This window comes from Tasmannia lanceolata, unplaced genomic scaffold, assembly GCF_043159265.1.
Source record: "Tasmannia lanceolata isolate RefF3 unplaced genomic scaffold, GAP_Taslan_0.1 ptg000012l, whole genome shotgun sequence".
In the NCBI taxonomy this organism is placed as follows: Eukaryota; Viridiplantae; Streptophyta; class Magnoliopsida; order Canellales; family Winteraceae; genus Tasmannia; species Tasmannia lanceolata.
In genome coordinates this window covers 49142336-49155127 of record NW_027518689.1, presented here as the reverse complement: position 1 = coordinate 49155127, position 12792 = coordinate 49142336, and the positions used below count along the sequence as shown (strand labels likewise).

The following is a 12792-nucleotide window of genomic DNA, read 5'->3' as shown; positions in this document are numbered from 1 at the left end:
TATTTTCTGCAATAATAATCTGTAAAAGAAAAAGAAATCGTTAAATCACTTATCGAGTTGAGGCACGAAGAATCTTCGCTGTCCTTAAGGCAAATCTCGCCCCCACTATGACGAATCAACGGTGCAAATGGGCGTCTTGGCGTATGCCTCCAGGATACAACAACTCTCGCTCCAGGGGTGAGCACTCACGTAGCCCGGATGCCTAAAAACTCGCTTATATTTGCCAAAAGCCTTGAGCAGAAAACCAGAGAGAAAGCAAGAGAAGAGAAAGAGCAGAAGAAGAATCCGTCAAGGATCTGTTTTCTGTTTTCTCTAAAACCGATTTACATAGAAAGGTAATCGACACGTTAGGGTGAAACGTCGCACTCTTTTAGTGCGCGAGAGACGTTTTCCAAACGGTCACTAAACCACGATTAAGGAATCTCAAACGGTAAAAAAAGAGTTAAAACAAAAATAAATAAATTCTTGACCGTGAAAAGGAAAAAATAAATAAAGAAAAAGAAAAGCCTTAGGTCCACACGCGCGGCCGATCGAGCTGGGCCGGACCGGGCGGCGCGCGTGTGTGGTAAGATCAAAAGCCCACCGGACCCAAGTGGGCGATCCGTGCGCGTAGGATCCCCATGACCTCTTGCTTATTCACAAGGTTAAGAGAGTGAAAGTATATATATGGCCACTCTCATCCTCTCACACTTCCCATCTAGGACTAAAGTTTTCTCATGACTTTAGTCTTTTTGGAGGGAAGCCTAAAAGCATACATATAATGACTAAAAACACCCCATTGTAAGTTTGAATTACAAAAAGACTTTTTTCCCATAAAAAGTCAACAATCCCTAATTCAAAATTACAAGAAATAAATAAATCTTAAATGTAAATAGATTTGATCAAGGCAAGATGTGTTATGTATCAGTAGAGGTGTCTTTTGGACTTGAACCTTTACTTAGTGTAGGTATATCGAGTTTATCAAGTACTAGGTGAACATGCGTCTTGAACCAAGCACTGTTAGTAATAAACTGAGACAACATACCACACACACAACACATAAGGCATAAGCAAGTTCATTCGGTGTTGCACTTTTCGGCCATGTGCTATGTCCTGTTTTCATGAGCGCTCTAGAGAAATTAGCCCATTCTCATAAGAAGCGGCCACACTTCCACACTCATATAGGTGTATCTATCAAGAGTGCCCTGTAATTACGCACCCCACTGACAATCAGCTAGTCAGCTAGTCAGCTATAGATAACATTAAGAGTCCTACAACTCATCATCTTTTTGTTACAGGTTGCACCCACATCATAGGGATAGGCTTAGTGAACTTAATTCACATACAACTTGGTGCAAAACAGATCACTCAAATAACTTGTTTTTCCCATTGAACCTACTTCTTGGGATCTCCAGTCAGATAGGTTGGGTTCCTGTTATAGGTGATCTAAACATTGGGCTTCACCCCCATCCCCCTCGATGTGCTCATGACTAAATTTTTATTTAGTCCTTTTGTAAGACAATCTGATATATTATCACTTGATCTTAAATAATCAATGGTTATCACTCCATTCTTTAACAACTGTCTTATGGAGTTATGCCTCCGACGAATGTGTCGGGATTTACCATTATATACATTATTACCTGCTCTTCCCATAGCAGCTTGACAATCACAGTGGATTGTAATACCCGGTATTGGCTTATTCCAAAATGGAATATCAGTTAGAAGGTTTCTAAGCCATTCAGCTTCCTCATTTGCTTTCTCTAAAGCAATAAACTCAGACTCCATAGTCGATCTGGCTATACACGTTTGCTTGGTTGATTTCCAAAAAACTGTTGCACTTCCTAGAGTGAAAACATATCCACTCCTTGATTTGGTCTCAAATCCAGATACCCAATTTGCATCGCTATACCCTTCTAGTACAACAGGATATTTTGTGAAATGCAAACCATAGTCTATGGTTCCTTTAAGATATTTCAATACTCTAATTAGAGCTTCCCAGTGATCACTACCAGGATTACTGGTATAGCTACTGAGTCTACCCACTGCATAGGCTATGTCTGGCTTAATGCAGTTCATCAAATACATTAGACTCTCTATAACTCTAGAGTATTCAAGTGGATTTACTTCACTTCCTTTATTCTTACATAATCTTATACTAGAATCATATGGGGTAGCCACAGGTTTACAATTAAATTGATTAAACCTTCTAAGAATTTTTTCTACATAATGAGACTGAGATAGAATTATTTCTTCTGGGTTTCTTTTAATTTTGATACCCAGGATTACATCTGCCTTTCCCAGATCTTTCATATCAAAATTATTTGATAAAAATTTTTAGTGCCTTTAATTACACTAATGTCTGTTCCGATGATTAACATATCATCTACATACAGACAAACAATAACACCGCTATCCCCACTAAATTTGTTGTATACACACTTATCTGATTCATTTATTATGAATCCATTTGATAGCATCACACTATCAAACTTCTCATGCCATTGTTTTGGGGCTTGTTTCAAACCATATATAGATTTTATAAGTTTACACACCTTTTGCTCTTGGCCTTGGATTACAAAGCCTTTAGGTTGATCCATATAGCTCTCCTCATCTAATTCACCATTCAAAAATGCAGTTTTGACATCCATTTGATGGATTTCCAGGTTATAGATTGCAGCTATGGCAATTAAAATTCTTATTGTACTTATTCTGGTTACAGGTGAATAGGTGTCAAAGTCCATTCCTTCTTTTTGCTTGAACCCTTTAGCTACTAATCTAGCTTTATATTTATCTATAGTTCCATCAATTTTTAATTTCTTCCTAAAGATCCACTTGCAACCAATAGGTTTGCAACCAGGAGGCAGATCTGTCAAGATCCATGTCCCATTACTCAAAATGGAGTCTATTTCACTCTTGACAGCTTCTTTCCAGAATGAAGAATCTGGAAGGTACATTGCCTCTTTATATGTCTTTGGATCTCCTTGTAGAAGATAGGCAATGAACTCTGGACCAGAGTTTTTCTCTACTCTTGCTCTTTTACTTCTTTTAGGCTCTACTGATTCTTCAGACACTAGATGGCCTTTATCTATAGATTCAAAGGGTCTTTTAATTGTGTTCTCACTTAGACTAGTCTTATAAGGGAATAAGGTTTCAAAGAATTCAGCATCTCTGGATTCTATTATGGTGTTAGGTTGCATATCAACATGATCTGACCTATAAATCAAGAACCTATATGCACTACTGTTTTGTGCATATCCAATGAATGCACAATCAACAGTCTTAGGACCTAACTTAGTACTCTTAGGATCTGGAATCCTAACTTTAGCTAAGCACCTCCACACTTTAAGGTATTTAAAATGTGGTTTTCTATTCTTCCATAACTCGTAAGGAGTTTTGTCAAAATCTTTAAAAGATATCTTGTTCAGAATATAACAAGCAGAGAGAAGAGGCTCTCCCCATAAATTTTGAGGTAATCCTGAACTTCCTAACATAGAATTTACCATGTTCATTAGAGTTCTATTTTTATGTTCAGCAACTCCATTTTGCTGTGGAGAGTATGGTGCAGTAACTTGATGTATAATACCTTGGTTTTCACAAAATTCACTAAAAGCATTAGAAGTGTATTTACCACCTCTATCAGATCTTAAAATTTTGATCTTATTTTCTAACTGATTTTCTAATTCAATTTTATATGTAATGAATTTATCAAAAGATTTATCTTTATTTCTAATAAGATAAACAGTACAATATCTAGAGAAATCATCTATGAATGTAATAAAATACATTTTACCTCCTCTAGTTAAAACATTGTTTAAGTCACATACATCACTGTGAATTAAATTTAATATTTCTGTTTTTCTTTCTTCTACTTTGTGAAAAGAGTTCTTAGAGTACTTTGATTGCACACATACTTCACATTTCTCTACTACTTGATCACTTTTAGGAATTAAACCTATGGTCATCATTTTCTTTAAAGATGCATAGTTAACATGACCTAGTCTACCATGCCATAAACAAGAAGAATCAGTAATATAAGCAGAAGAAGATGAAGCTTTATTCATAATGTTCCCAGTTACATTCCGTTTGAATAAGCCCTCACTAGAGTAACCTTTTCCCATAAATTCACCACTTTTAGTGATTACAAATTTATCAGCCTCAAAAACCAGTTTAAAACCTTTCTTGATCAGAAGTGACCCAGACACCAGATTCTTTCTTATATCTGGTACATGAAGGACATCACAGAGCTTCAGAACTTTTCCAGATGTAAGCTTCAACATCATTGTTCCTTTACCCATCACAACAGATGATGACGAGTTTCCCATGAAAAGCTGCTCTCCATCCCCTAGAAGCTCGTAGGAAGAAAATACACTTCTGTCACTACAGATGTGTCTGGTGGCACCAGTGTCCACCCACCACTCCTTCACGTTATTAACCAGGTTCACTTCAGATACTACGGCCGACAGATATTGATCTTCAGCCACATTAGCCTGAGGCACATTGTTTCCTTGAGGGTTTTTCTTCTTATCATTTTTCCTACAGTTTTTAGCATAGTGACCTGCTTTTCCACACACAAAGCAGTTACCCTTCTTTTTCTTGAAATCCTTATTATTTTTCTTGAAATGACCTTTTCCTGATCCAGATGCAGGTTTAAAAGAAGTTTTCTTTCCAGATGAAGATTCAGTGAGATTTGCCTTAGAGTTAAACTCATAGGCCTTAGATTTCTGTTTTCTGAAACAATTTTCATCTTCAGTTCTAAGATAAACAAACAAGTCTTGAAGAGAAAAATCATTTCTGTCATGCAATAATGTGTCTTGGAATTTCTCCCATGAAGGTGGTAGTTTTTCAATAATTGCACCAATTTGGATCTGTTCTTTTATTTTGATCCCTCTAGCAAGAATGTTAGAAACAATCAATTGGATCTCATTCACTTGATCCATAATGGATTTTCCATGTACCATCTGATATCGAAAATATTTTCCAATTAGATGTTTCTTAGAACCCGCTGCTTCGACTAGGTATTTCTTCTCTAGAGTTTCCCACAGCACTTTTGCAGACTCAATTCTAAAAAATACATCAAACAATTGATTACTGAGACAACTCAGTATATGACCTTTACAGAGATAGTTATCTCCTTTTCTTTTCTCAGTGAGATGAGTTCTAGCAGGTTCTTCCTCATCAGGTAATGAGTCAGGATCATTCAAGATATAGTCTAGGTTTAGAAAAGTCAGAAAGAATCGCAATTTTTCCTGCCATCTATCGAAACCCGATCCGTCAAATTTCTCCGGTCTTTCGGTTTGGGAAGCCATGATGATTAATTTTCAATAATCGAAATCCCAAAAATTACAGATCACAGATAAAGATTTGCCTTAAGATTGTTAGAAAAATTGATGTGCAAATCTGTAATTTAGGATTCGAGAATACCTTATAACAAATTAATCTCACAACTTGAAGACAGAGATCAATAATACTATTTTCTGCAATAATAATCTGTAAAAGAAAAAGAAATCGTTAGATCATTTATCGAGTTGAGGCACGAAGAATCTTCGCTGTCCTTAAGGCAAATCTCGCCCCCACTATGACGAATCAACGGTGCAGATGGGCGTCTTGGCGTATGCCTCAAGGATACAACAACTCTCGCTCCAGGGGTGAGCACTCACGCAGCCCGGATGCCTAAGAACTCGCTTATAATTGCCAAAAGCCTTGAGCAGAAAACCAGAGAGAAAGCCAGAGAAGAGAAAGAACAGAAGAAGAATCCGTCAAGGATCTGTTTTCTGTTTTCTCTAAAACCGATTTATATAGAAAGATAATCGACACGTTAGGGTGAAACGTCGCACTCTTTTAGTGCGTGAGAGGCGTTTTCCAAACGGTCACTAAACCACGATTAAGGAATCTCAAACGGTAAAAAAAGAGTTAAAACAAAAATAAATAAATTCTTGACCGTTAAAAGGAAAAAATAAATAAAGAAAAAGAAAAGCCTTAGGTCCACGCGCGTGGCCGGCCGAGCCGGGCCGGGCGGCACGCGTGTGTGGTAAGATCAAAAGCCCACCGGACCCAAGTGGGTGATTCATGCGCGTAGGATCCCCATGACCTCTTACTTATTCACAAGGTTAAGAGAGTGAAAGTATATATATGGCCACTCTCATCCTCTCACACTTCCCATCTAGGACTAAAGTTTTCTCATGACTTTAGTCTTTTTGGAGGGATGCCCAAAAGCATACATATAATGACTAAAAACACCCCATTGTAAGTTTGAATTACAAAAAGACTTTTTTCCCATAAAAAGTCAACATCCCTAACCCTAAAAATCAGAGCATCCAAAACGGTTTTGCTATTACAGGTACATTTCTTCTTCCAAATTTCAAAAGTTGTTTGTTATTAGATCTGTTCTTTAGGAGTTTCTTCATATTCTCTTTATAAAAAAGGGGGAAATGAGTAAGTAAAATAAGAAGAGCTTAGAGTGTAATGAAAAGGGGGTAATTTGTGTGATTGGTATGAATGAAGGTTTCTGTATTTTCCTACAGAAATATATTCTTCTCTTTAATATTTGGAAACCTAGTTCAGGAATTATGGTGAGCGAGTATAGAGTAGAGTCATTCTATACTCGATTATGCGATTCAGCCTCTGCTTCTTCGTTGTCGCCTTTGCTAATATTCTCATCTACGTCCGATGTTGACTCCCTTTCTACGCTTAAGATCATAACTCACATCCTATCTTCAGATTCTGTTAGATATGCTTGCTACCCTGTCTCCTCTTTCAGTGAAATTGACAAATTTGCAGGGCCAGATATTCGATCTTCGAATGAACCAATCTCTATTCTCCTCATAAATTGGGGAAGCCATAGAGATTTACGAAGAATTTTGAATCTGGGGCTTGTGGCTTCTGTTTTTGTTGTTGATAGTCACCATCCGATTCATCTTCACAATTTAAGTGAACAGAACGACCGAGTAGTTGTTCTTTATACTCGTGATGACGAACATCAGGCTGATTTGGCCTATGATTTTGATATCTGCACCGTGGCAAATGCATCGGATTTGAATAGCGATGATGAGAATGATAAAAACTCTGATAGCGATGAAGAAAGTGAGAGCGAGAATGAGGAGGAAGGTGCTAGAAAGCGGAGAAAGATTTATGAGGAATCAGAATTGGAATCGAATCCTGTTAAGCTTTATAGAAGGCTGAAAACTGAGTATTACAAGTTGGGTACATTCCATGGTAAGCCTTCGGGTTGTTTGATGTTTGATCTATCTCATTCACTTAGAAGAAACAATAACGAGTTGTTATGGTTAGCTTGCGTCTCTCTCACCGATCAGTTTGTACACAAGAGACTAACGAATGAGAGGTACCAAACTGAAGTAATGGAGCTTGAACAACATATAAACAGCTCGGGGAATTTGGACGCGGTTACTTCAGTGACTCTCAAAGATGGGACAAAAATCAGAGCGCCGGATGCTTCTCGAATTGCTTATGAAGATGAGCCTAGACTAATGCTCTTAAGGGAGTGGAATCTATTTGATTCAATGCTTTGTTCCTCGAATATTGCGACGAAATTGAAGACTTGGAGTGACAATGGGTTGAAAAAAATGAAGCTCCTTTTAGCCCGAATGGGGTTCGCTCTCATTGACTGTTGGCAGAAATTTCAGTACATGAGTACTGAAGTTAAAAAACAAATGAAGGATGAGTTCGAGCGGTTCTTACCAGAATATGGTTTGACAGAATTATACTACAGAAGCTTTTTAAGGCTTCATGGTTATAGCTCGAAGGTGTCGGCAGCTGATGTAGTTTATGGGATTACAACATTGCTTGAATCATTCGTAGAGTCTAATAGCTTATCTGCAGCCGAACAGTTTTGGATTGCATATTCAGTGCTTTCTTTAGGCAATCTTGATAAGTTAAGAAAGGGAATGCAAAATGCAATTCAGGTACAAAGAGCTATTTTGAGGCAAGGGAGTTCTGGAATAACGAAAAGTGGGTTTATTAGAAGTGGCAGAAAGTTCAGGTGGCTGAAACTTGAAGACACAGTAGACACTAAGCTGTTAGGTCATCCTCAAGCTTTAACCAAATTTTGCTACTTTTTGATGGATGCTTTGCGAGAAAAGGGTGCAAAGATGAAACCTTTGATCTGTGCTTGTGTAGCACAAGATACTAACAAGGTTTTGGTTGTTGGGGTGTGTGGAAAACCGTGTCTTGGGGCAGTTTAGGGAGCTCATTTGGGGTGGCATTTAGAGCTGCAGTTGAGGAGATTGGAGCTGAGTTTTTCCATGAGCTTTTTGAGTCTTCATGGATTGTTCTGGATAAGGTTGCTGTGAATTCTTTTATGATTAGGATATCTGAAAAGCTTTGAGTTAATATCATCTAATTTGTAACAGGTCATTGAGCCATTTGATGGGTATTCCAAATTTCGTAATGTTGGACTGAGATTCCAAATCCTGGTGACTTACATCTCTCTCTCTCTCTCTCTCTCTCTCTCTCTCATTTTAGTTTGATCGTAGTATCTTTTGTTGAAGATCAAGCAAAAAAATGGTAATTTATGTTCTCGTGTTGTTGTCTTTTGGAATAACAAATGTGTAGTTGATCCCTCCTAGCATGTGGTGAACTTGTTTATTATTTAAGTAGAAGTCCTTTAGCTGTCACTGTTTTCTTGTATTATGAATAATCCTACCAGCTGCACCTATGATGAGACTCTGACAAGACAGATGCACCTGTATGATGGGCACCACTATAGAGAAGCCATAGCCTTTTCGCATTGGTTGGATGTTGTTGTGTTACAATGGAGAGAGAGAGAGAGAGAGAGAGAGAGAGAGAGTATCTTGTCTCTCAAACGAATATATTATGAATATATATGAGTGAGATAGGTGGATACATAGAAACACAATAATACCCCTCCACATGGGAGGTGCGCACATATATGACCATATTCAACACTCCCCCTCAAGCTGGAGTATGTATATCATACATTCCCAACTTGTTACATAAATCGCTTAATCTAGCCTTGCTCAATGGTTTTGTAAACATGTCAGCTATTTGATCATTTGATCTTGTAAACATAGTGCAAATCTCCCCATTTTTGGATCTGATGACGGATAAAGTGACAATCCACCTCTATATGTTTTGTCCGCTCGTGGAAGACTGGATTCATGGCTATATGAATGGCAGACTTATTGTCACAGTGGAGCGACGCAAGTGATGAGTAGGGTAATCCAATCTCTGACATGAATGACCTCAACCAGATCAACTCGCAACTTGTATAGGCCATGGCTCTGTACTCAACTTTGGCACTTGACCTTGAAACAACTTCCTATTTCTTGCTTTTCCAAGAAACTAGGTTACCTCCAACGAAAGTACAATAACCATTTGTAGACCTTCTGCCTGCAGAAGATCCTGCCCAATTTGCATCTGAATATCCCTCAATCCTCATGTGACTATGTTTTTTGAAGAGGAGTCCTTTACCAAGAGCTTTCTTCGGATATTTCACTATTTGAATTATAGCTGACCAATGAGATGTCTATACTTACTAACTACACCAATTGCATATGCGATATCCAGACGTGTGACAGTGAGGTAAATCAACCTCCCAACTAAACGTCTGTATCTGCATGGATCCTCTAATAACTCCCCCTGATCAGGTGAAAGCTTGACATTTGGGTCCATAGAAGTCTCAGCTGGCTTTGCTCCTAGAAGACCAGTCTCCTCCAATATATCCAGTGTATACTTTCTTTGTGATAAAGATAGCCCTCCGCGCGAATGTGCTACCTCTATCCCTAGAAAGTATCTCAGGCGACCAAGATCTTTGGTGCAAAATTCCTTATGAAGAAAGTCCTTCAGCCTCTGTATACCTACAATGTCACTCCCTGTATTTATGATATCATCAACATAGACAATCAGGAAGATCCTATCATCTTTGCTCTGGGAGATGAACATTGAATGGTCTACGGCTAGGGGTGTAAACGGATCGAATTCGGAGCGGATATGGCTATATCCGAATTCGATTACAGTATACACTATCCGAATTCGGATTCGGATTCGGATTTGACGGATATTTAATATCTGTTACCGAATTCGTATCCGCCGGATATTGTTCGAATTCGGAGATTATCCGTATCCGTTTATCCGGTAAATTCGAACATTTTATTGCAGGACTTTATCTTTTTTCTCCTTCTTACTCCTCGAATGAATTTTCCAAACCCTAAAACTAGACCTCTACATTCTCTTCACAAAATTAACTCTCAAACCCTAAAATATATGAGATCCTCTTCTTCCTTTTAAAACAAAGTCAGAGAGAGAGAGAGGCGGTGGGGATGGATGATGGTGTTGGTAGTAGTCATTGATCTTTGGAGTGTCCTTATATGATGGAATGGGTTTGGGCTATTTTGAACAAGAGAAGTGGGGGTGTTGATGGTGGAAGATGAAGAGAAATGGGGATGGAGATGGGGATTGGGTTATAGATGGAGGTGACTAGCGGTGATGGAGGTGGCTGTGAAAAGGTGGAGAGGGGCGGCGGTGGATTTTGGTGGGGTTGGAGGCACCAAGGAATGCCGAAGAGGTGTCTCAGCCTCCTCCTTTCTCCTCTCTCTTGCTTGCTTCTATTTGCAAACCTTAGAAGGCCCCTATTTAATTGCATTTTGGGTTTTTTTATAACCCTAAGTTGAAAAATTGAGCCGTCCATTTACCATTAATGACCTAGATGGGCTTTTTGCTTTATAATTCTCTTGAAGCTATGCCATCTTCTTTCAATCACCATCATCCATTTGTCTCTTTCATCCTACAACCGACATTTGTTGCTTCATAAAGAAGCCATGTCAAACTCCAAGAATTCCCTTAAAATGAGAGATTACTTCATTTCCTACCCAAAACACTTTTTGTTTTATTTTTTTTTTCTAAAAAGAAAATTCACTTTTCTTTTTTCTTTTAGAAACAAAAGATAGTGGGTCATTACTAAAAATAAATATTAATGATATTAATAATAATAAATAAAAATGATTTACTTCTCGGATTCGGATGTTAAACGGATCGGATATACCATTTACCAGATTCGCATCCGCTAAGAGCCGGATATCTCATAAACAGATTCGGATAATATCCGCTTGAAACGGATTCGGATAATATTCACTTTAAACGGATTCGGATGCGGACGGTAATCGAATTTCCGAATATCCATTTACACCCCTATCTACGGCACACTGTTTCATGCCAAATCGTATCACTGCCTCACTAAATCTTCCAAACTAGGCACATGGGGATTGCTTTAGGCCATATATTGCCTTTTGTAGGTTGCAAACAACATGCTTCATCTCCCCCTGAGCAACATACCCAGGAAGTTGCTCCATATACACCTCTTCGTGCATATCACCATGCAATAATGCATTCTTGACATCAAGCTGATAGAGAGGCCATGACATGTTCACTGCAAGAGATATCAAAACTTGTACTGATGGGATTTTGGCGATAGGAGAAAAGGTTTTCATATAATCAATGGCGTAAGTCTGTGTATACTCCTTTGCAACCAATCTAGCCTCCAATCTCTCTACTGTCCCATCTGGTTTGTATTTTACTGTGAACACCCACTTGCAGCCTACTACCTGCGTCCCTGGAGGAAGAGGGACCAAGCGCCACGTATGATTCGACTTCATAGCATCCATCTCTGCCTCCATAGCTGCTCGCCAAGCTAGATGGGCCATAGCCTCTACAACAGAACGTGGAACGGAAACAAAGGACATAGATGATAAAAAAGAGCTATAAGTGGGTGAAAGATGAGCATAAGAAACCACGTCAGAAATGGGATGTATAGAGCGAGAGCGTGTACGAGATGAAATAGGGGCCTCATCAGGAGAAACAGTTAGCTCAGGAGCAGTAGGGAGTCCTGCGAGCTGTGAGGGAGCTAGTGGGCATGAGGTGTCGTCTGTACATGAGGGCAGTGAAGATTGCTGACCCTGACGAGAATAAACCTGCAGTGGCTTGGATTGTTCCACAGGTGACAAATTCGGGACTAGTACGGGTAATGGCAGAGGAACCTGAGAAGCAGGAACTGATGTAGAAACAGAATCAACAAAATAAGGGGTATCCTAAAAAAATGAAACATCGGCAGACACATAGACACGACAAAGTTGAGGACTATAACATCTATAGCCCTTCTGAGTACGAGAATATCCCAAGAATACACATTTGATAGCGCGTGGATCCAACTTATCGAGTCCAGGAGTAAGATCATGAACAAAGCATGAGCAACCAAAGACTCGAGGAAGTAAAGGGAAGGGATTACCAGATGGATTTAAAACTGAAAATGGAGAATGGTTTTGGAGAACTGATGATGGAAGACGATTGGCTAGGAAACATGATGTGAGAACGGAATCAGCCCAATATGACTTTGAGACATGCATTTGATAAAGGAGAGTCCTCGCCATGTCTACAAGATACCTAATTTTCCTCTCAGCAACACCATTTTGCTGAGAGGTATGAGCACACGATGACTGATGAATAATGCCATGGCTAGATAGAAATTCCTGAAACCCATTTGAAGCAGAGAAGTATTCACGTGCATTGTCAGTACGCAAGTATTTAAGAGAACATGAGTACTGGTTAGTAATCTCAGCATAAAAAGAACGGAACAAAGAAAAAACTTCTGAACGATCTTTTATTACATATAAGCAAGACATTCTTGAATAATCGTCCACAAATACAATAAAATATTGATATCCAAATAAAGATGGAGTTCTACATGGACCCCAAATATCAGAATGCACTAACTCAAACGAACTCGAAACACGACTAACAAAACGTGACGAAAAGGAGACACGATGGTGCTTTTCATACTGA

General features: G+C 38.8%; 1 pseudogene; it reads left to right on the top strand.

The window, feature by feature from the left end:
* The first annotated feature begins 6548 nt into the window (after positions 1-6548).
* Positions 6549-8323, top strand: LOC143887485 (uncharacterized; annotated as a pseudogene).
* The last annotated feature ends 4469 nt before the right edge of the window (positions 8324-12792 follow it).